Here is a 24,940-nt window from a genome sequence, read left to right on the forward strand (position 1 = left end):
GTATCATCTTTGATGAGTGAGCATTCTCTCTGATAGACAAGGAACTGTGTCTTTCAGCAGAAGTAAACATGAAGCAGATGACAAAAGTCCATCCACACAGCAATGAGGTGACAGCAGACAGTGCCAATACAGTGTGATTGAGCTTTCCAGGCCTATCAAAAGATGGTGACAACACATCTGTGGGGAATGCAGAACCAATAGCAGATGATGAAGTTGAGTAAAGAGCTGTTCGAGGAGTAGGGGGCAAATTTGGGATTGGAGAAGAAGGTAGATATGATGCAGAAGATGGTGTAATTACCACTACTGAAGATAATGACGTATGTGAGAAGTGTGATACAGTGCTGGAAAATGAAATTTCCAGTGCAATAGTGGAGTGTGGTTATAACAGTCTTCACATCTGGCAAAAATGAAAAAGACTGGTTTGTGTCTTTTTGCGTGTTTTTTAGCTACCACATGTTGAATGAATCTGATCCAACATCAGTTCACAGGGATGAATGGTATAAAGCCAGGGAGTCAGAAGCGAGTAGCCTAAAATGCTATACAATACAAGGAAACTTGTTGACAGATCAAAAGCTGATCATGTTCTAGGACATAAGTGATTATTTACAACAAAGTGAAACAGAGAAATTGGTATCAGTAAATTTAAAGCGAGGTTAATAGCTCTGAGTTACAGCCAGATATCTGGAGTAGATTATATGGAAAGCTACAGCCTATGGACGAGATGAAGTAGCTTGAGAATTCTGAGAGCATTTGCAGTACTTAGGTTGTTGTGTTGGCAGAAGAGCCAACACTGTGTTACTAGTGTTGGCCGAAATGCACGCGTTTTAGCTCACGCAGGGTGGCATGAGGAGGGAAGGACTCTACTGATGTGAGGTCTGGAACATGACAAGGAATTAGAATTCAGAAAGCGGACGTAATTAGTTTGATACTTAACTTTAATCCATTAATGATGAACGTCGCTCTTGACAGTACATGAGTCACAATATTATCTGTTCAGAAGACATAGTAACTGAATATGGCGCCTTGCTAGGTCATAGCAAATGACGTAGCTGCAGGCTATGCTAAACTGTCGTCTCTGCAAATGAGAGCGTCTGTAGTCAGTGAACCATCACTAGCAAAGTCGGCTGTACAACTGGGGCGAGTGCTAGGGAGCCTCTCTAGACTAGATCTGCCGTGTGGCGGCGCTCGGTCTGCAGTCACTGATAGTGGCGACACGCGGGTCCGACGTATACTAATGGACCGCGGCCGATTTAAAGGCTACCTCCTAGCAAGTGTGGTGACTGGCGGTGACACCACATAGGTACTTACAGGATGGTAAGCCAAACACATTGATATAGAAACTGCTTATCTGAACAGCCCCAAAAACGGCACCATTTTCATGTGTAGAGTGCAGCGAATAAAGTTTGTTTTTTCAATAACTGTATGGGCTTCAACAGGCAGGTAAAGTTTGGAATGATTTTTTCTGTTCTGTGATGATAAAGTTAGGTTCAAAACAATGTAAAAAGGATCCTTATGTATTCTTCTCTAATAATTTTATCACTGGGGTTCATATTGTTGACCGTTGTAATAGGTGAGGAAGAAAGGGTCATAACATTCAAGCATGTTCTGAAAGTTCTCAATAACATAAAGAAATTAATGACATTTGTTTGTTTTAAGACTTGAGATTAAACAGTCTCAAGAGCAGGTGAAATTAAACCAAACTAGCTACATTCACCAGGCATTAAGGGAATTTAAAAATCATGTCTCCAAGGGCATAACTACACTATGTAATGATAACCATTTTGGTGAAGATGAGAATGATAAACCATTTGACCAAAAACTGTACCAAATGGTGGTGGCTTCTTTGCTATATATCTCCACATGTACTGGGCCTGGTATTATCTTTATTGTGGGAAGATCTATTCAATTCTAAGTCATGTGTTTCACACTGGGCAGGACTACATAGAATGTTTCACCTCCTGCAGCAAACTAAAGATTTTAGTTCATGTTTTAGGGATAATTTTTCTGACAATAGTGTATACGGTGGAGCTGACTGGCCAAATGACCCAGCTAATAGTAAATCTGAACATGGTACATGATTGGTTAGCTGGAACAGAAATTAGCTGGAACCAAACAATCAATCCATTGTAGTGACCTCCACAGTATAAGTTGAATATATTGCTATTTCTGGGACTTGTATGGAGGTGAAGTGGTTTGTAGATCTTCTTAATGAGATGAAGTGTTCTGAATTTGTTAGCTATCCCTACAGGTCAATGCTGACAACATAGTTTCCATTGAGATTACCAAGAGACAGGGTTATAAGAAAGAACCAAACATTTCAGGGTACACTATCATAAAATCAAGCTGACTGTCGTGGATTGTTTAAGTATGTGTCAGCTGATGACAAATGCAGTAGACATTTTAACTAAAGATTATTATGTATTAAAATTGAGAGATTCAGAGACATGTTAGGATTAAAATAAGTGTTATTTCCTGTTGGACTAACTGCCAGTTAAGTTACGTCTCATTTGGATTCTTATTTTTAATACTGGAATTTAGTAGTGTGAGGCTATTAAGTTATCCTTTTATGATGTCCACAGAGGGGAAGCATTGAAATTCTGTCTAGTGAATGCAGTGACCATTATTTGAATTCAACACCATTCCCAGTGCACTCAGAAACCAGGGGATTTCCAGCTTATGTTTCTCTTTCCTGTGTGTGCTCTTTGGGCCAGCGTCTAATTTGCACCAAAACATCTCAGTGTAAAGATGACAGTGTGGCAGAAGTATCATTCTGTACATTGTGTGTGTGTGTGTGTGTGTGTGTGTGTGTGTGTGCGTGTGTGTGTGTGTACATGCACATTGTGTAATATGTTTATTAATAGTGATGATGTCTGTGTAATAATTTAAGTACCACATCCTCACCCATATCACAGTATGTGTTGTACACTTTAAAATTTCAACAGTGATGGCTCCCACATGTTTTTGCCTCAGATCTATGCCCCTTCTGCTGAGTATGTAGCCTAGGTATTCCACTCGAAGTCTGAAAAATCACTTCTTTAAATTACACTCTAAACCATTCTGCTGGACTTTGGTGAAGAGCAGAAACAGCAGGTGTTCAGCTTCCATATGGCCTGTGGCAATTATGTCACTCAGATAACTGCCACAACTGGAGATATTGCAGATAAGTTGTTCAAAATAGTGCTGCACAATGATTGGAACACTAACAATGCTGAATGGCAAGTGAATGAGCAGTACACACCAAATGTGTGATAATGACCATGAATGAAGAGGACTTTTTGTCAAATGAAAGCTGGAGATATGCACAGTGGCAGATCAATTTTGCAAAAGAGTTCAGTCAGGAGGTATTCTGAGTGAAGGACTGGATATGAATCCAACACATGTAGGGTTCTGATAGTGGATTTGAAATCAACATAGATACAAAGTTTGTCAGTAGGTTTCCTTATTATGATTAGAGATGTAGCCCATTCACTGGATAAGACCAGCATCAAAATCTGTTGCTGCTTAAAACAGAAAAGGTTTTTCGAGGGGGCTGTGGAGAGTGATAGGAATGGTGTGAGCACAGTAGAATTAAGGTGTCCCCATGAATTTGAGTGTGATATGTGAAGTATAGTCTTTGGCACAACCCAGACTGGCTTCATAGAGAGAAGAAGATTTGTCACATAACACCTCTAAGGTGTTGAAGAGAATGCATTGCAAATATTATGCTCCTCATGTACACATGACTGCCAAAATCACACCATGAGGTATGCTTGCTTGTGGGTATGAATGGTGTGTGTCTCTCTTTAACTGATGCAGGCTGTGGCTGGAAGTTTCTTGTAATTACCTGCAACTTAATGTGTATTCTTTACAGCAAGTAGCAATCTAGTTAAAGCATGCTTTGATAAACATAAGCTATGTGTCTAATTTTGCTACAGTGATCACATTCCTTGTCCTGGAAATGATACAGGGCACAAGAACGCTTAATAAAACAAACCAGAAAAACTTGTGCAGCTTCTGTGCAGGAATTTAATCACACAGTGAAGTATTTTACTCTGCTTGCATGAGTTGCTATTAACAGAACACTAAGCTATGTCACTACCTGTTGACTAACTGTCTGAATTATGGTCACATGAGTACCTGCATGGGCTGGAATCATCATCTGAAGACTGGCCTGTTGACTTCCAATCCTGATCAGTTTTCAGTGGGCTTTATGACACACAATTCAAGAAGCTCTGTGAATCACGACTCTAGTACATGAGAGAGAGAGCTTAATATCAGTATGGAACCTACCAAGATCTTCTGTGACAACACGGAAGTTATAATTTTAGCCACAAATTATGTTACTAGTGGCAGAGCCAAACACATCAGTATAAAGCACTATAAGTTTCAGAAGATAGTGAAAAAATACGGATTTGTTTTGTGAAAGTGATATCCAAAATATATTTTCAAAGGGTGGTGTGAGGGATATATGAGCAATATGTTTATGAGCAATGAGTTTAATAGGCCTTTCTGCAGTGTGCTGTGTACTCTGTGATGTCATCTTGCTAACACAGTCTTATGCGTAAGTCCTTTGTATTCTTGAACGTTAAAATATAATTTTTCTTATTCCTATAAATCAGTATTCAAAGTTACTTATTTCACTGTGCTAATTCAAAAAATGTTGTTTTTCAGCAGAGTTGACTTTCAGCAAAAAATTCGTACTTGCTCTCTATCCTTTGTAAATTGCATGCTCTTCTAGAGCCTGAGATACTAGTTTTTGCAGACATTTGTTATCTGTGGTCTTCCTACCACGACAAAAAGCATCAAGTTGTTACTTCTAGGCTCTAATTTTTTCACTCCCACAAGAAATCTTTATAATCTTATGCAGCTTGGGTGGCATATGCAAAAGATCTCTTCAAAAGTTTCACATTACATATGAAGACTTTGTCTGTAAACAATTGTAAGCAGACTCTTTAGTGCACATCATAATTTGTTATGTTTTTGATCAGAAAGTGGCATTACAAACCTCAAAATTAAACAACCCCTTGCTAGTCAAAGTTCTTGCAGCAAACAGTAAAGCTTACAATACCTTCATGTCAGTGCACCATTAATTTAATGACTTGTATCAGACATATTTCAGTACATTGGTAAACCTTGATAAAGAGAACTGATTATGTACTAGTGACTGCAGCTTGATCATATTGTTTCTCAAGTGAAGAATGACATCAGAACTAGAACTGAAAATCTTCTAACAAAGTTCTTCCAACATCAAAAGCTGTATATATTCCATGGTTGTACCTGTATTGTCAAGCCCTTTGGGATCATCAGATGACCAAGTTTCTTGACCTTGGGTGCAACACTCAAAGCAATTTTTCCACACCAACCACCCACCTTTTCATAGTTTTAAAAGAAAATAATCGTGAGTTTGGACTGAGATCTCGAGAATCTCTTTTTGAAGTGCCAAATGTCCTTGTGACAGCATTGAAATCTGATAAACAAACACCTAGGGAGGTTAACATATATTTGGAAGATCTCAGTGGTAAAGATACAGCCATGGGATGTATATGGCTTTCAATATTGGAAGAACTTTATGAGGAGATTTTCAGTTCTAGTTCTGTTGAATGATTATGATGTCAGCCTCCACTTGAGAAACAATATAATCAAACTGCATTCACTAGTACAAAATCAGTTCTCTTCCCCAAGATTTACCAATGTATTGAAATATGCCTGAGGATATTTAGAGGATCATCTACGACAATTTGAAATCCTACTGAATTTTGTTTTACATAGTGTTCTCCATTGTGTATATTAGGTGAAATAATTTCACTCATTTTATGAAATATTATTATTGTAGTGATTTTCTATCATAATACTGAGTTACTTATTATTTCCAATTAGCAAAATACATGTATGTGAAACAGTAAACAAAGCACTTTTATTAGACATAGATATAAGTGGCTTGAAAGCTTCTTTAATTTATGTTGTAACATAAATTAATTAATGGTGCTGTGATATTTTGCAAAATTTCAGATCTTACGAAAGTTGATTACACAGTTTTCAAGAACGTTAATTGCATATAAACTTTTGTATGAAAAGCATTTTTCCCATTTTGAAGGTATTCCCTCTAAACCTAATAGTCCAAATTACCTATTGGGATGTGTCTTATCCCTTAGAAGTGAAACTGGTGACAAACAAAAAATATCTATTGTTTTATTTTGTCCCCTCCACACATGCCCCGCATTTAATCAAAATTGGTTATTGACATTTGAGAATGTTCCCTTGTCATTGGCAATGCCTGAGCTATATAAATGCAAGCAAAATATATGATAGATAAAAAAATATACTCACCAAGTGGCAGTAGGAGAAAACATACACACAAAAAGGGTTAACTTATGCAAGCTTTTGGAATCAGTGGCTCCTTCTTCCAGCACAAGAGTCAAAGGGGCAGGAAGAGGTGTAAGGGAAAAGGACTGGAGAGGCTTAGGAAAAGGGGTACAGTCCAGAAAAGTCACCCAGAATCCTGTGTCAGGGGAAGCTCACCGGATGGGACAAGAAGAGAAGACTGATTGTTGGGGACTGCACCATATGAGTTTGAAAACCTGAGAGCTTAAAGGTCTCTGCAAGACAGAGATTAAGCTAAAAAATTGTGCATGAGTTAATAAGAGTGAAAACTAAGTACATTGTATGTGACAGGGTGGGAGGCAAAAAAAAAAAAAAAAAAAAAAAAAAGGTCAGAAAATGAAATAAGTAGAAAACTAAACTTTTACCCACCACACCTAGAATAGCTTTTTGTTGCCCTCCCAATCTCCACAGTATCCTTGTCGGACCATATGCTCCTTCTGCATCCATCTCCCTCCCCTATGGCTCCTACCCCTACGATCGTCGCTGCTACAAGATTTGCCTTATGCACCCATCTCCCTATCCTATGGCTCCTACCCCCATGATCATCCCTGCTGCAAGACTTGCCCTATGCCCTCTCCTGCCACTACCTATGTCAGCCCTGTAACTGGAAAAATATGTACTACCAAAGGGCGAGCCACCTGTGAAATGACACGTCATGTACCAGCTGTTATGTAAACAATGTTCGGCCTTTTACTATCAGCATGATTACCACCTAGTTATCAGTTAGGATGAATAGACTTAGGCAGAGGGTATATACTGGTAACACACAATATCCTATTACAGAGCCTGCTCTACAGCATGACGGTCATGACTTCAGTGTCAGTTTCACTATGCTCACCTTCTGGATTCTTGCCCTACTCACCAGTTTCTCAGAACTCCACCCACCTGGCCTTAATTTATGTCAGTTCCTTCTGTCTCAGCATTTCTTCACAGTAACTACTCCTTTCTTTACTCGTTTTTATTTTTAACATCTTTCATTTTTCTGACCAGTATACTTCCTTGCCATTCCCTCTCCCACCTCTGTTACATACAATGCACTTAGATTTCCACTCTTATTAACTTGTGCATGATGTTTTAGCAGTAATCTCTGTCTTGCATTTTACCCTCCCTTCCACCTTTCAGCACTCAGGTTTTCAAATCTCCTCTGGCGCAGTTCCCGACAATCAGTCTTTCCTTCTTGTCCTGTCTGGTTAAGTCTCCACTGACCCGGGGTTCTTGATGACTTTTCCAAACTACTGTACCCCTCTTCCTAGACCACTCTAGGCTTTTTCGTAGTGTGTGTGTGTGTGTGTGTGTGTGTGTGTGTGTTCCTAGACCACTAGGCTTTTTCCTAGTGTGTGTGTGTGTGTGTGTGTGTGTGTGTGTGTGTGTGTGTTCTTAGACCACTCTAGGCTTTTTCCTAGTGTGTGTGTGTGTGTGTGATTTCTTGACTGTATTGGACCAACTGCCACACCATGTTTTGGGTAGTTATCTGTGTAGTTGTTTCCCTTTCTGTCGTCCATGTTAGCAAGTCTTGTAGGATCTATCCTATCCACATGATCCTTCCAGTTTTTTTCCTTGACTTAATACACTGATTTATATATTGTATTCCACACTGTTGCCTTATAACATATTTGTTATTTTGTCCACGTGGTTACTCCTTGGATCTGTCTTAGTACCTTCATTTGCACTGCCGTTTATTTTATCATTTTTGTTTCTGCTCTAGTTTCTGCTGCACATGTCAAAACAGGCCACACCATTGTTTTATACTTTTAGTTTCCCCTCTGTTGACATAAACTTGTTTCTCCATACAGTATTTGCAGACATCTGGCTGCTCTTACTGCCTTTGTAACTTGATTTTTCACTTCCATGGTTAAATCTTCATACCTAGTGATAACAGTCTGTAGCTAATTAAAGCTCATAACCTGTTCAACTGATACACCATCTATTTCTAATTTACATCATACATGTGCTTTTGATATTATCATACTCTTAGTTTTTTATGAGATTTCCTTGTTATATTGCTTAGCTGTTTTATTAAATTGGTGAAGTCACTTTGTAAATTATCCTCATTATTTTCTATCAGTACAGCATCCTCAGTATAACATATGATATTTACCACTTTATTTTCTATTTTATAGCCTGGTTTCTTTTTTATGCCATCAATGATGTGGTCCTTTATTAAGCTGCACAGGAGTGGGCTTAGTGAGTCTCCTTGTCTAATTCCTTCATGTACTGTAATTTCATCTTTGAATCCTTCATATGTTTTAAATCTTGTTTTATTACCTATATAGGCTATAAATCTTCCATGATTTTCACTAAATCCATAGGTACTCTCTTGTCAAACTTCGTGTATATGTGCTATAGTTATTTGATAAAATTGTTTTTAATGTATTTTGTGTTGGTGGTTGTTATTTCTTCTCCATACAAGTAAAGGAAGAGAATTATCACAGTTGGTGACCCCAGGCTCGTTTTTGCCTTTTCAGCCTTTATTTCAGTGACTGTGTGTTGTGTGCACTCTGCAAACAATGAGCCATATGCCATACGACATAACAAACCCTGTGTTCTCTCATCTCATTTCATCCGTGGACTGTGAATCTCAAGTGCAGCACCTACCTCATGTCACCATTACATAGGAACAGAGACATTTCCTCCCTCTAATATATCCAGGTTCATAATAAAGTGAACCAAGTGTCACTGCATCAAGGTCATGTCGACCTCAGTGCTCCACAAACTGTTTAATGTATGTGTTTCAACCCAGATATCAATACCCATTGCATGGATAATATGCTACATACATCACTGTCAGAATCCAGCAGCCGTCAGACTGTAAATTTTTACACACAACATGTTGCTGAAGGTACTGTTCATTTGCTACTCTTGTGTACTATGCATCACCCATTATCACCTATCACAGCCACAGCTGTACCACCCGTGATAGCCTATCATGCATCCGTGACTTCTGTGCCATGTGATCTTGGCCCCCCTCCCCCTCATGTGGGCCTCATACGATGCATCACATCGCACTCTCACAATGCATGAAAGTACTCCATCAATGCATTTGATGAGCATAATCGTACCTGCCACGTTGGTCAACCATGCTTTCATGCCTACCACGTCTTGCACTGTGTGTGGTTACCATCTTGACCCCTCCATGAAGAAATCAGGTGATGCTGCTCTTGGAAACCAATAATCGCTCAGTCAAGATTTTGCTATCGGTGTCACAGTGCCATATTTCCCTCAAAGCCTCAGGATGTACTGATTCAATTTTCTCTGACGTAAAGTGTTCTTACTGGCAAGTACCCTAAATAGCCCACTGTTGAAAGACAATCCGAGGACCTAGTCTGACCTGGCTAGCAACCTTTTTGACCTGTGCAGCATTGCAGATGAACACACATGCTTGATCTGCCTGGTGAGCCATCTAAATGACTACATGGACCTTATTGGTGACCTCATTCTCTGCCTGTCTACTGTCTGGATATATTCAGTTGCCAAAATACTGATAATCACGCATCTATCACACCCTCTATTCAGAGTTATTCACTACGTTATCCATGAAGAAAGCTTGGTTTCATTGACTCCATCCCAACTCTGCCATCAGCTATGGGCATTGGTCGTTGTGCAGTTCATGCCTGACATCGCATTATGGACCTTGTGGCTCACCAAGCTACTCTGTGAGCTGCAACTTCAGCTCCTTTCAGCTCCTTGAGGCTCTTTGGAGTCTAAACTACACCCTGTACACCAGGCATATAGCATCTTTCATTGTAGGCACCTGCTCGCTAACCTGATGAGCACACAGAGACCAGTGTTGGTACCACTGATGACCCTCCCCTTCCATCTCACCCACCTGACAGAGGACGTGTGAGAGCACACACAGCAATTCAAGAGGACACACAGCCACCTGGTAGCAGCCTTTGTGCACTGCCTGCTCCTACCGGCTGACTCTCACTGAGCGCTGCTGAGTCCTCTTCCAAGAACTCGGCTGACTCATCGTGGAAGCCAACAGATATTGTGCATGCAGCACTGAGTATCCGCCAACCTGTGTACCCCATCTGTTGGTTCCACACTACCTTTGGCAACACTGAACGGAATTCCTGTGCTCCCTATGCATTTCCAAACTCTGCTCCCCGACCAGTCTATGCACTCCAGTCCATGCCGCATCCAGAGTGCACCTTATTTATTTATTTATCTTACAGCTCGAAACATGTATTTAACATGCATGGGCAATGTTATAATAATTACATTTAGATTATTGATACACAATATAAATAGATTACATGCTACTAAGTAAAATATCATTTAAGTATATTTAATACAGCCTTCCTGAGGTCAAATCATGTCAGCACCATACTGTATGGGCACTTCAATACAAGCCATTTTTTTAACTCGTTTTTAAGAATTCTACCAGAAAGCTGTTTCAGGTTGTTTGGCAGAGAATTATAAAATATTGCTCCCTTAATGAATGGGGTATTTGTTGTTAGATTCAATCGTCTGCTCACCATATGAAAGTCTGATTTTTGTCTTGTATTGTAATCATGGATTTCCATATTCCTGTTTGTCACTTTTTTGTCTTTTTTCACTAATAATATTGATTGAAACATATATACCTCATAGATAGTCATAATATTAAACTTAATAAACAGGTTTTTACATGAAGTTCTGGGTCTTACTTTTGCCATAGTTCTTATTACTCTTTTCTGCAATACAAATACCCTTTTTATATTGTATTGGCTACACCCACCCCACAATACAATTCCATAAGATAGATGGGGATACACAAACCCAAAATACGGTATTTTTATTGCTTCGATATCTAAATATTGAACTAATCTCCTTAGTAAATACAGACTAGATGTTATTTTACCACAGACATGATCTATTTGCTGATTCCACGAAAGTCTGTCATCTATATATATCCCCAGAAATTTACATTCTGAACAGGTATTTTCCTGAATGTCCTCATTTAGAACAGTATTTTTATTTGAACTACTTGTCTTAAAATAAATTAAATTAGTTTTGTTAATATTGACTCTCAGGTTTTCTTTTTCAAAATGTGTTTGGGCTTTTTCAACAAAATTCTGTACCACTGAATTTAGGTCATCATTACTACGTGCCCAGCAAACCCCAGAGGTGTCATCAGCATACATAGTAATATGATGACTGGTGTCTAATACTTTTGGGAAATCATTCACGTAGCAAATAAACAAGAAGGGGCCCAAGATAGAGCCTTGTGGCACACCAAAATTTATGTTCCTTATCTTTGATCTTCTTTTTGCAATTACCTCTCCATTATCATACACAACTTCTGTGCATTGTTGTCTATCTGTAAGGTAAGATTCTATTAAAAGCAACAGTTTCCCACTGACACCATTATAAGCAAGTTTACTTAAAAGAGCGCCATGATGGACTCTGTCAAACGCTTTGGAAAGATCTAAAAACACTCCTGCCATTTCGTAACCCTCATTTATTTTCTCCATCAGACAGTGTACAAACTGTACTGCTGCAGATAAGGTGCTCGAACCACTTCTAAAGCCGTGTTGGAAATCTCCTATTAAGTTATTCATATTACAGTGCTCAATTAGGATTTCTAGCATTATTTTTTCAATTAATTTACCAAACACTGACGTTAAGGCAACTGGTCTGTAGTTCTGTGGTTGTTTTCTTTCCCCTTTCTTATATAAAGGTTTAACTAAAGCAAGTTTCAGTTTCTTCGGAAACACACCTTCTTCAAGTACACAATTTATTAGATGGACTAATGGTCTGGCTAACTCACCCTTGCATTTTTTCAGTAGAAAAGGAGAGAATTCATCCCATCCAGCTGATCTTTTATTATTTAGGTTGTCAATTAGCTCTGTTACGTCCTTGATGGTTACTGTAGGTAGCATACAAGAGTCCCGTTCCTTTTCCTTATCATATTTAAACTGCCTCTCCTGTTTCATGCAAGTATCATTTTCAATAGCATCTATAAAGTAATCATTAAGTATATTGCTAACTATATAAGGATCAAAAAAATTATCATTATGTATACTTAACTCTATATAATTAATTTTAGTTTTTGAATCAGTGTTCCTCATATCATTAACTACTGCCCAGCACGACTTTGAGACACAGTCAGAATTTCGGATCTGTTTACTAATATGTTCTACTTTCCTTCTCCTTACTTCCTTCCATTACTCATATTTATATTTTTTATAATCCTCTTTATATGAATCAAGACTGGTTTCTCTGTGTAGCTTATACATATACTCCATTCCTTCTTTGAGTCTTTTCGTTTTTTCATCAAGTTTTACACATTTGACTACTGGAGGTTTATTTTTATTTACATTGATCTATCAGTATGTCTAGTTAAAATTTTTACAAATACTTCCCATTTGCTGTCAACTCCCCTTTCTCTATAAACTGATTCCCAAGATTCTTGACCCAAAGTTTTCTTTAGCGAGGTGATGTTGTATTCAGAAAATAATCTTCTATTCTCATATTTTTTGTTTTTTTTTTTAAGTTTATTAAGACAACCAATCACTAATGAAACAACAGTTGGCAAACACCATCTCCTTTTCTGGTGGCCGTCTCTATGTGGTGGACCAAACATTGGCCATAAGATTTCTTATCGATAAAGGCATGGAGGCTAGCGTCATTCACATCACATAAGTCTGTGTTTGCATATCAACCAACCTAATAATTTTCTATGGACTTTCCATGCCGCAGATGTGGGAAAGTCTGTACTGGGTATAACATTTCGGGTTATCACCTAATATCCAGTCAGCCTCATTGCTTCACCAAGCCTCTGGCTCTCTACTCCCGAGCTCATTCGGCTCTGCTCCCTTTTCCCCCCTCTGTGGCTCTCTTTGAGTGTTCCAATCTAGCACCTAAACTTACTGCATCATTGGCTGAGCTTATGCTCGAGTGCTCTGGTTCAGATGCTCTACAAGCACACAATGCCATGTTTACCCAGCTGATCAAAGCAGCATCTGCAAAACTGGTGCAAGTTCATCAGACACCACATCAGCTCTTTCCCTGAGTATTCATCATGCCCTGTCAACACTTCAGCAACTGTGGCTTCCTCTGTCACCACCTCCTGCACAGGTTGCCATGACCAATGACACTTTGTTCCGTGGTGATTTCTCTTGGTACTCCCTCCCCTCTAGAACCAACAATGACGTTACCCCCACAGATTCATGCAATGTATGCATACGTACAATTACTAATGGTATTTGTAGCAGAATCTATATGACCGGGAGACCCCTTGGATGACATAAGGCTAGGTATCTGTCCCAAAAAGCTGTGCCATGCTAAATCAGCTATGATGAACTATTTAACGCGGATTTATATTTAATGCCCATCAGATAGCAAATAGCAATTGGTCTTCCCCCATACACCTTGTCCATAAGAAAGAGGGTTCATTTTGTCTGTGCGGGGACTACAGGGTTCTGAACTCTCACACCGTTACAGACAGTTATCCAATCCTACACATTCAGGACTTCACCCAACTGCTCAATGGCATGTGTGCGTTCAATGTACATGATTGCCACAAAGCTTACCACCAAATTCCAATGTTCAAAGATGATAGTCCCAAGACTGCTCTGTTGGTCTATTTGAGTACTGTTTCATATCACATTATCTCAGAAATGTGACCTAGACTTGGCAGGGGTTTATTGATTCTTAATTGTGCAATCTCCCATTGGCATATACCTATTTGAATGGTATCTTGATTTTGTCCTCCTTCCAGAGAAACTTGAATGGCATTTGCCACAAGTCCAGGATATGCTCCAGAACAATGGTGTCAAAATTAACCATGAGAAGTCTCAATTGTCTCATGAGATTGTAACTTTTCTTGGCTATACAGTATCGGCTGAGGGCATCCGTCTGACCTCTGACTGTGTAGGGTTAATCTATAACCTCCCTCTGCCAACGGATTACTGTGAGTTGTGAAGATTCCTAGGCATTATAAACTTCTGCCATCATCATTTACTGCATGCTGCCTCCTTTGAGGCACCATTCACTGATGCCCTAATCAGTGAAAACACCTTGGGGATGAGGAAAGTCCCATGTTCTGATGACATGATCTAAGCATTTGAGACCCTCAAGTCTGCCCTCACCCACCCTGTCACACTGACAGACCCAATACCTGATGCCCACATGTCCATCGCTGTCAACAAGAGTGATATGTCAAACAAAAGGTATGGTTTTGCAACAGCATTTTGTCAATACTAATAAACCTCTCCAATTTTTCTCTAAAAGCTTTCTCCTCACAATGCAAGTGGTCTATGTTCAATTGCAAACTCCTCGTGGTCCGTGACGTGATCAGACATTTTTGCAACACTATTGAAGGCCATGAGTTTACTATCTTTACCAACCATTGGCCACTTGCAGATGCCATCTGCAGCCTGGGAAAGACATTCCTCCCCAGTCCTTGTGGCATTTGCACCTAATCAGCCAGTATTCAACAAAAGTACACTGTATGTGCAGTTCTAACAATGTTGTCACAGATGACCTCCTTAGTGAACATTATCATGTTCCCACTGAACTGGAAGAGTTGACTTACCTGCAAACTGATGACACCAAGTTGCAAAACATGCTAAAAGACACAGAAAATGCACTGACTCTTGAGCCATACACAGTACCTGGCTCAGCCATCCCCATCGTGTGTGACACTGTCGGATACTCTCAAACCAAAGGTACCTCCCCTCTCCAATGAGCAGTTTTCCACAACCTACACTTTCTTGCTCACCCAGGTTTCAAGGCTGCTACTAAGATGCTAACTGAACGATTAGTCTGGCTGGGTTTAGATGATTGTTGCGGGCCTGTGTACCTTGCCAGGAAAGTAAAGTTGGACAACATGCACAGCCCTCTCTAGGACAGTTTGGCATCCCCAAAGGATGCCTACATCATGTACACTCTGACATCATAAGCCCCCTCCCTCCCTCCCAGGGCATTTGATATATACTTGTAATCATCAACCAGGACACGAGGTGGGTCGACAACATTTCTCTGTTTGATATTACAGCTGATTCAGTCACCCATGCCTTTGTCAACTCCTGTGCTTGTCATTTTGGTTGTCCTTCATATATAAACAGTGACCAGGATCACCAACTCGAATACTCACTGTTCTCCAAACTTTGTGAGCTGTGCAGTGTTGAAAACTTCCACCCAGGGCTTACCAATTACTGAGCAATGGTCTCATGAATCTTAGACACCACACACTTAAGACGGCACTCATTTAACATGAAAGTTCCTCTTGGGAATATGTACGACCCACTCAGAGGACTTACAAGCATCACTTGTCAACATCCTCTACGGTGAATGACTCATCCTCCTGACCGAGTTCATCGAACACTCCCACCTCCTGAATGAGGACAAATTGATCAAGTACTTGAACATATTTTGCACATCCATACTCCTTCTCTGAAACTGTATTCCCCGCCACGAGTCTTTGTTCACTATGATCTCACATCTTGCAATTATGTTGTGCTTGGCAACGACTCCATCTGTGCATCTGTCCAGCCCTATGAATTTCTCCACAATCTGAAAATGCTCCTGTTTTTCCTGAATCTTTCCTGTTCATCTGGTGTTTCTATATTATTCTGCATCTGTCTCTAATTACTGATGTTAACAGTTTTAATGTAGTACCAAGCAGGACAATTCCCCAGTAATTATCTAATACTTGCTTATCTGCTTCTTTATACACTGGACTGGTAATACTTCCTTTCCATTGCCTTGATATCCTGCTTCCCTTCATGATGCTGTTAAACAAAGTACGAATTTGTTGTTATAATACCTGCCACCCATTATTATACGAGTATATGCCATCTGGTCCTGAAGATTTTCTATTTTAAGTCTTTTTATTGGAGTGCATATTTCCTCCAATGAGAAATCTATTTGGTTGTCATTTTCTGTGCTTTGGCGACTAGTTTCAATTTCCATATTTCTTATGTCCTTATACTGTAATTTAAAATTATTTTATCGCTGAATTTTGTTTACATTGTGTATCTGAATGTGTCCATTAATATCCTTCTTTTGCTTCTGGGGCATTCACCATGCTTTCTTTTGTGATTCATAAAGCTATCATTCCATACCTTTTATACATTGCTCCTGATAATCACCGATTTTTTGAATTTCCAAGTTTACCCTATTATGAATGATCTTATACTCCATATAACTGTCTTGATTTCGATTGGCTTTATATTTTAGAAATGCTTTCTTCTTCTCAGTAGCTAATTCTTTAACATATTGGTTAAACCATGGTGTCCTCTACATAGTACTACCCCCTATCACATTCACCCTTTTCATACCTAAAGCTTTTTGTGCTGCCTCCTGTATATTCAATCTGAGAGTAAACCACCTAGCTTCTGCATCTTTTTTGTCTAGATATAGGTTATCAAGGATTTTCACCTTTAATCGATTTCGTTACATAATCTTAGTACTGTCATCCTCTATGACTTCAATTTTAATTCTTTCTTCAGTAAGCCTCCCATTTTTTATTTTATTTTATTTTTATTTTTATTTTCTAAGTTTCTTGTTCAGTTTACACATGATGTTAATGTTCTCGCATTTAATATTTGATTTGGATAAATGGCTCTATTGGTTATGATGTACTCAATAACTGAGCACTGGCCTTTTATATTACTCCGGGTATATTCATGTTGCAGCTTATTGTCAAAGTATGTGTTATTAATACCTAATTTGTTGAATGGATGAGGTCGTCTTCACTTTTATTTATTTATGTTTCATTAAATCTTTGTTTAATGCTTGGAATAATCAAATTGGCAACACATCCATTGAGATCTCTCATGAGTAAGATTTTTCCTGTTTTGGGAATAGCATCAGTTAAAGTTTGAAGATTATTATAATACATTTCTCTTTCTTGTTTAAGTCTTCCCACATCAGGTGAGTATACAGAAATTATGTTAAATATAGATTCATATTCCTCTATTATCATCTTGATTATCCTTTCCTTGACACAGCTAACATTAGTAACGTTCTTATTAAATTTCTTGTGAATTAGGATCCCCACTTCTGCATGTGCTCATAGATGTTTATCAACACCACAGTAGAACAGTGTGTACCTTCATCTTACGATTGAGGCTTCCCCTTTTTCTTTACCTCAGTTATTGCAAATGTGCTTATTTTATGCTCTTCAATTTCCATAACAAATTCCTGCTCTTTAGTATCTCATGTGCCAACTCTTAAAAGTACATTATTTTCCAGTTCTTTGTCCTTTTCTGGGGCATGGTCATCATGATTTAATCCATCTTATTCTGAGGCTCATTATTATTTCTGTGAGCAGCCTTAGAATTTGTTTCCCACAGACAGGATGTTAACTTCAATCAGGAACCTCTATCGTGGAGGACCATTGTTTTGTTCTTCAGGGTCTTCTTTCCTAGTTACGCTGCTTTCGCTATGGCTCTCAGAGCCCCACCACCCCAGAAAGTGAAGAGTGAAGAGGAAAATGAAAGGCACTCTAAGGCCTCAAAACCTGAAAAAACAAAGAGTTATCCAAGGGAGACCTATAGGAAAGAAATGAGAAGAAGCCTGACACAAATAATGATGATGATGATTATGACGATGAAGTCCCATACTCCTTGACATAGCTTAGGGGAACGATGCGGGAGACCCGCACCGCTGTACTAGGCAACGTCCTAGTGGAGGTGGTTTGCCATTGCCTTCCTCCGACCGAATGAGGAGGAATGATGATGATGAAAATGACACAACAATACCCAGTCATCTCGAGGCAGGTGAAAATCCCTGACCCCGCCGGGAATCGAACCTGGGACCCCGTGCTCGGGAAGCGTGAACGCTACAAATAAGTTGAAGTAATATCAGACATAGCTAAGGGACCATGTGGCTGCCATCCACATAATTCCAATAAGGAAGTTCCTTAGAGGGACTACACTTCATCTGAAATCTTAAACCAATTCACCAGTCTGGCATGGTCAGGCGCATAACTCCCGCCAGCATAGCTCAGTGGATCATCGACACACTCAAACCTCCCCAGCAGCATTAAGATAGTAGTCTATGAGGGGATTTACATCACTTCCACTACGTCCACTGCTTAGTACTTCATAAATTAACTAAAGTGCTGGGCTCCCAAGCATTAAGATAGTAGTCTATGAGGGGATTTACATCACTTCCACTACGTCCACTGCTTAGTACTTCATAAATTAACTAAAGTGCTGGGCTCCCAGTAGGTCAGCACAGACCACACTCATACAACTGCACAGTGTCAGCAGGGCAGTATGACTACAAGTTGTTCTCCAATGCTTACTATATGTTGTCTTTACAACATGGCAATTTTTGTATTTTTCATAAACTAATAGTTTTACTCCTCTAACATTTGCTATCCATAAAACTTACCTTTTTCGAAATTTCCCCAATAATTTACGCTGTGAGAGGCTCATAAATTAGGCAATAAAAATAATCAGTTTTTGACAATATAATGTGATTGGACAGAGAAAGAAACTGTACCCCTTTTCCTAAAACTCTCCAGTCCTTTTCCTTCACCCTTCTTTAACTCTTCTGCTGAAAGAAGGAGCCACTAGCTCCAAAAGCTTGTGTAAGATAATCTTTTTTGTGTGTGTGTTCTCCTGCTGCCACTTCATAAACTAGACAGAGTGACATGGCATATTTTATTTGTGATTTCATTTTCTTTTCTCATCTGGAGTATTTTCCCAATGCTTTCAGCTCAGGTTTTCTAATTGTAAATAATGTGTAGACAGTAAGATAGGCATTTTTTAGATATCAGTGTGTATATTTTTATTACAGGATAGATAGTATTTCTTATTATCTGGGTTTAAAATTAATTTATTTTGTTATGTGTATGTCTTTTGGTGTGGTTTCTCTTCATAGACTCTTTACAGTACATACTGCTAGAAAAGAAATTTCTCTCAACTACTTGCTTGTATGTCAGCTGTTGATGTTACTATATGCAGTGTCTAAATTGTATGTGTTCATAATATTTTTCATATAAATTTCAACTAAAATAATGTTTAAGGTCCATCGGTGCTCAGTGTACAAATTTCTGTACATCTTTGTGCAGGAATAAATCTCGTATCTTCCCCAAATTTAAAAGTGCTAATACATAACATCCTGGGTGTGGAATATCAGCAGCCACATACTGACCTAAATACAGTAACTGCCATATACGGCTTAACTTCTACAATTTACTTGTCGCTGGATGTGTTCTAAGGAGCACTTCTTCTCCAGTCTGATATCCACATGTGTGTTTTAGCCTTTTGCCAAAGAGTTCTTTACTCTGTTCTCCATTTTCACTTGAAGTTGTTAGGACTTGATGGAAACTTTTGCTCTGGAAGAACTTTATCAGCTGGTATTTGAGGTAGTGGTTTAACCAACTTGTCCACTTCTGACTAACATAACATCAATTCTGTTGGAGCAAATCCTGTAGAAAATGGAAGATCATTTACAATTTGCTGAAATGGAGTTAAGTATTCTACCGACTTAGTCTGTCTTGAAGGAACATATGTCCCAATAAACCTGTTGAAATTTTTGAAAACCCTTTCCATGGGATTTGCTTCCAGATGAAATGAGAAACTAAAATGTGTTTTATTTGTTTGTCACCCATAAAATTCGAGGCACTGTCTGTTAAAAAAATGGTGGGTTTGCGAAGTCTACGCAAGCAGTCTTTAGAGATCCTTCTGATGATAGTGGTTGACGTTATGTTCTTGGTAGCATACAGCCCAAAATTTTGTGAAGACTTCATATAAAGCAGACACATAGTTCACACTTCCTCTAGCCTGGGGAAAGGCCCCACAGCATCCAAGGAGACTAATTCTAAAGGCTTTGTAGAAATGATAGGATGTAATTTAATCAGACAAGATTGGTTCAAATGTTTTGCTTTCTGGCAAACAATACAATTTCAAAACTTTGTGAACTCAGTGCCACTCATTAGGAAAATAACCAAAGGCTACAATTTTGTTCATGTCCTTGGAAACTCCATAATTTCTCCAAGCATGATAAGTACAAATAATAGAATCATTTACACAAGTTAAGAGTATGCATATACACCAACAAGATGAATCAGGTGTGTGATTTGTTGAAGTTTCTGCTTTCCAGCTTTCCAGCAGGAATCAGCATCTTCTAAAAGACTCATGTTATTACACATATTTAAATAATAGGAACAGTAGGTGCCATCGTGTCAGCACTGTTTTGTCCTTGTTTCATTTTTTATGGTGGCAAGTTTAAGTGAACAACATACAGCTTACCAAAATGACATTATGGGAAAAACTCAAGTGGAAAAATGGTTTGCTCGATTTAAAAATGGCAACATGTTGATTGATGACAAACCTCATTCTGGATGTCCATCAACTTTTGTTGTTTTGTAAACAATTTGAAAATATATAGCTTTTAAAAAAGAATTCCAGTTTTTTTGTTCCCCCTCATAATACTAAAATTTAATAAAACACAAACAAATTCTAATGGTTCTAACTTCTTCACTAAGTATGGTCATTCACACCCCATGAGAATTCTGGTCACAAAACTTATTATACAAACGGTAGGTCTTCTGTCAACACCTCCAATTTGGAGGGGGGGGGGGAAGTAGAGAGAGGGGGGGGGAGGGGGAGAGAGAGAGAGAGAGAGAGAGAGAGAGAGAGAGAGAGAGAGAGAGAGAGAGAGAGGATGCCTGAACCAATCAAAAGATGCAACTGTGGCTAAATAAAAATCTTTATTCAGGTCCATGTGGTGCAATAGGTTTGCATTTACTAAGGCTTTCTTTACTGTCTGAAAATGATTTTGACACGGATTTGACCAAAACCAAGCAGATTCCTTACACAGTACGTGCAGCAAGGCATCACTGTTTAAAAGCTGGTTTGGTACAAATTTATGAAAAAATTATGCCATTCCAAGGAATGCTTTTAATTGTCTTTCTGTTTGAGGTACAGGTAAATGTTTAATTGCTTCAGTGTTTCTTTTATTTGCAAGTATTCCAGATGGAGAAATAAGGTGGCCTACAGATTTAATATCCTACCTGTCATATTCTGATTTTTGTAAATTGACATTAACTCCAAAACTTAGGAATCTGTTCAGCACTTTGCCTAATAGTTCCAAATGTTCCTTCCAGCATGTGGTCACAATTAAAAGATTGTCTACATATACTATTAGTACACTCAACAGCTCTGGGCCCAGAACATTATCCAAAGCTGAGATGAAAACTCCTGCACTGATGTTCAAACCAAAAGGAACAACAAAAAACTGACAGTTTCTACCTGAACAGACAAAGACAGTACATTTTAGACTGTCTGGATGGGGCCAACCTATCAATTAGAACATCACACATCTATATTGGTTAGATATTTGACTTCATGTCATTTAATAGTTGTTCATTTAAACTGTCTGATTTTGTTCTGACTGGTAATATAATTCTGTTAATTGCTCTCGCACCTAACACTAGCTGAATGCTACCACCTGGCTTCGCAACAGCAAGTAGCAGACTGCAGTAAGGGGACTATGAAGATTCTGCTATTTTCCATTTGATCATTCTTTCAATTTCCCTTATAACAGCTTCCCTTTTTGCCAATGGTATAGTACTGATGAGGAAACACCCCATCTTGAACATATGTTCACAATTAATTCTAGGTCTTTTGTCAAACACTGGCAAATATTGTGATACTAACGTGAATAATTCATCTTTCTGTATTGCAGTTAGGCAGGAGGATTCCTTTATTTTCTCTTTCAGTTTGCAAATCGACTAATGTTTCTGCATATTGCTCATGGTGCATATTGCTCATGGGCAAATAGCCCTTCTGGCCCCAGCAGAATAGCATTGGCAGTTCCTGTCACTTCAATAATCTTGACAATGTGTTCTCTGTTCTGCCAATTCGTGTTAGTTTTGTTGTGAACATTATGGTTACCCATCTGGATATCTCTACCTTGTGTATGTTCAGTATTTGTTGTTCAGCCATGACCACACCAACTATTGTTTTCCCATCTATTATCTGAAATACACAGAAGCACCAAAGAAACTGGTATAGGCATGCATATTCAAATAATGAGACGTGTAAACAGGCAGAATACAGTGCTGAGGTTGTCAATGCCTATATAAGACAACAAGTATCTGGCATAGTTGTTAGATCGGTTACTGCTGCTACACTAGCAGGTTATCAAGATTTAAATGAGTTTGAATGTGGTGTTATAGTCGGTGCGCAAGCGATGGGACACAGCATCTCCGAGGTAGCGAAGAAGTGAAACTTACCTGCGTGACTATTCATGAATGTACCTTGAATATCAGGAATCTGGTAAAACATCAAATCTTCAACATCGCTGTGGTCAGAAAAAGATGCTGCAAGAATGGGACCGACGACAACTGAAGAGAATTGTTCAGTGTGACAGAAGTGCAACCCTTCCAAAAATTGCTGTAGATTCCAAGGCTGGACCATCAACAAATGTCAGTGTGCAAAACATTCAATGAAACATCACCAATGCGGGCTTTTGGAGCCGAAGGCCCACACTTGTACCCTTGATGACAGCGCAACACAAAGCTTTATGCCTCACCTGGGCCCATCAACACCAACATTGGACTGTTGATGACTGGAAACATCTTTCCTGGTCAGACAAGTCTTGTTTCACATTGTATCAAGTGGATGGTCATATACAGGAATGGAAACAACCTCATGAATCCATGGGCCCTGCAAGTCAGCAGGGGACTGTTCAATTTGGTATAGGCTCTGTAATAGTGTGGAGCATATGCAGTTGGAGTGATATGGGTCCCCTGATACTTCTAGATACAACTCTGACATGTGACACATATGTAAGCATCCTATCTGATCATCTGCACCCATTCATGTCCATTGTGCATTCCGATGAACTTGGGCAATTCCAGCAGTGGCCCTTATTATTGTTATGATTTGTTATGTTTTGATATTCAGTGCTGTATCAGTGTTCTCCTCTCCTTCAGTAATTGTTATTGCTTACAGGGTAATTCATGTTTCATTTACTGTTATTCTGATATGAGGTAGGGAGGCTCCAGCTACAGGAATCATTGTTATTATTATGACTGTCAGAATGACCATTATCTCGTGAACCAGAATCTACATTTCTTTTATTACTTTACCTTTTCTCATCCTTGTGAATTAGATTTATTGAACTGAGTACAGAAAGAAAATACTCTAAATCTGTTTCTGGCACAGCAACTAGTTTTTCACAAATGTTAGAGGGTAACTTTCCTTTCAGAAGTTGCAGGACATTAGTATATCAAATTGGCTTATCCAATACCTTGTTTTGCTGATGTAATGCTTGAAGTACTTGAGCAACCCCCCCTTGCTTACTAATAACAAATTCTACATTAAAGATTTCTCTACGAAGACACTTTTGGAGAGAACTAGATCAGAATTTGTCCAAGAAAGCTTGTTCAAATTTTATGTAAGTGTGACAATGTTCAGCTATGCCTGCCACCCCAAGTAAAGGTTTACCTTGTCTAAAGCTTAATATGTAATGCGTCTTCTGTGCTTCTGCCCAGTTATCTGGTAGAACATCATGAAAATAGCTTATACAAATCATAGGATGTACTTTCTTTGTTGCAGATGGAAATACCTGGAATTTTCGATGGTTCAGCAGACTAACTGGCTGCATAGGTAAATGATTCAACTCACCATCATTTCCTTGGTGTATTGCTGATGATGAATGAGGACTTTCCAACATATGAGAGAAATCTTTGTGGATATTCCCAAAATCAATTGCAGATGATTTGGGTGGACTGATTTTCCACAAGTCTATCTCGGTACGTGCATGTTGAACCGAAACCTTAATACTATCAATTTTGATAATAATTTTACTTTCTCTGTCAGATATCAAATTTTCAAAAGCTTTCATTCAAATTTGGTGATGGTGTATTATCTTCCCAGTGAGAGTAGTACTGCCATCAAAAGCTCCTACCTCAGCGCGATTGTTGTGGTTTCTTTAATTTTTTTTATCAATACTTATATGTTTCTGTTCAAACTTGAGAAAACCTACTTCTTCTGACAATGTCTTTACTTGATCAGGAAATCTGCTACAGACAGATTGCAGTCTGGACATTCTGTTTCAATTGCAGATATATATTTTGCCAATTCATCACGTGCAACCTGTAAACTATTTTGTTGTTTTATTAAGATTGCCTAACCTGTTCAAAACCTTTGGCTGTTCATCAGGCACATGTTTAAATTGCTGGAAAACTTATTATCCTCATGTTCAAATGCTCAACTATTAATTGTTGTTGACTTAGCATTGTTTGCATATATTTAAGTAGCAAATTTACTTAACTTGATTCATTTAGGAGTGCATATTTCTATTTGATGTTGCTTGGTTTCCAGTCATCAAACTAACAGGAATACGTGACCATGGAACTGCCTCTTTGTCTACATCTATATTTATATCTATACTCTGCAAACCACTATGAGGTGGATGGCAGAGGGTACATTCCATTGTTCCAGTCACTGGGTTTTCTCCTGTTCCATTATACAATGAGTGCGGTAAAAAAAGGTTGTTTGAATGAATCTGTGCATTCAGTAATTATCCTAATCTTATCTTCATGATCCCTGTGTGAGCGATATGTAGGGGACAGTAATATTCGTGCAAACAAAGATGACACTTGGCGTGGTGGTTGATGGGAGCG

The sequence above is a fragment of the Schistocerca nitens genome, chromosome 1 (assembly GCF_023898315.1).
Source record: "Schistocerca nitens isolate TAMUIC-IGC-003100 chromosome 1, iqSchNite1.1, whole genome shotgun sequence".
Classification (NCBI taxonomy): domain Eukaryota; kingdom Metazoa; phylum Arthropoda; class Insecta; order Orthoptera; family Acrididae; genus Schistocerca; species Schistocerca nitens.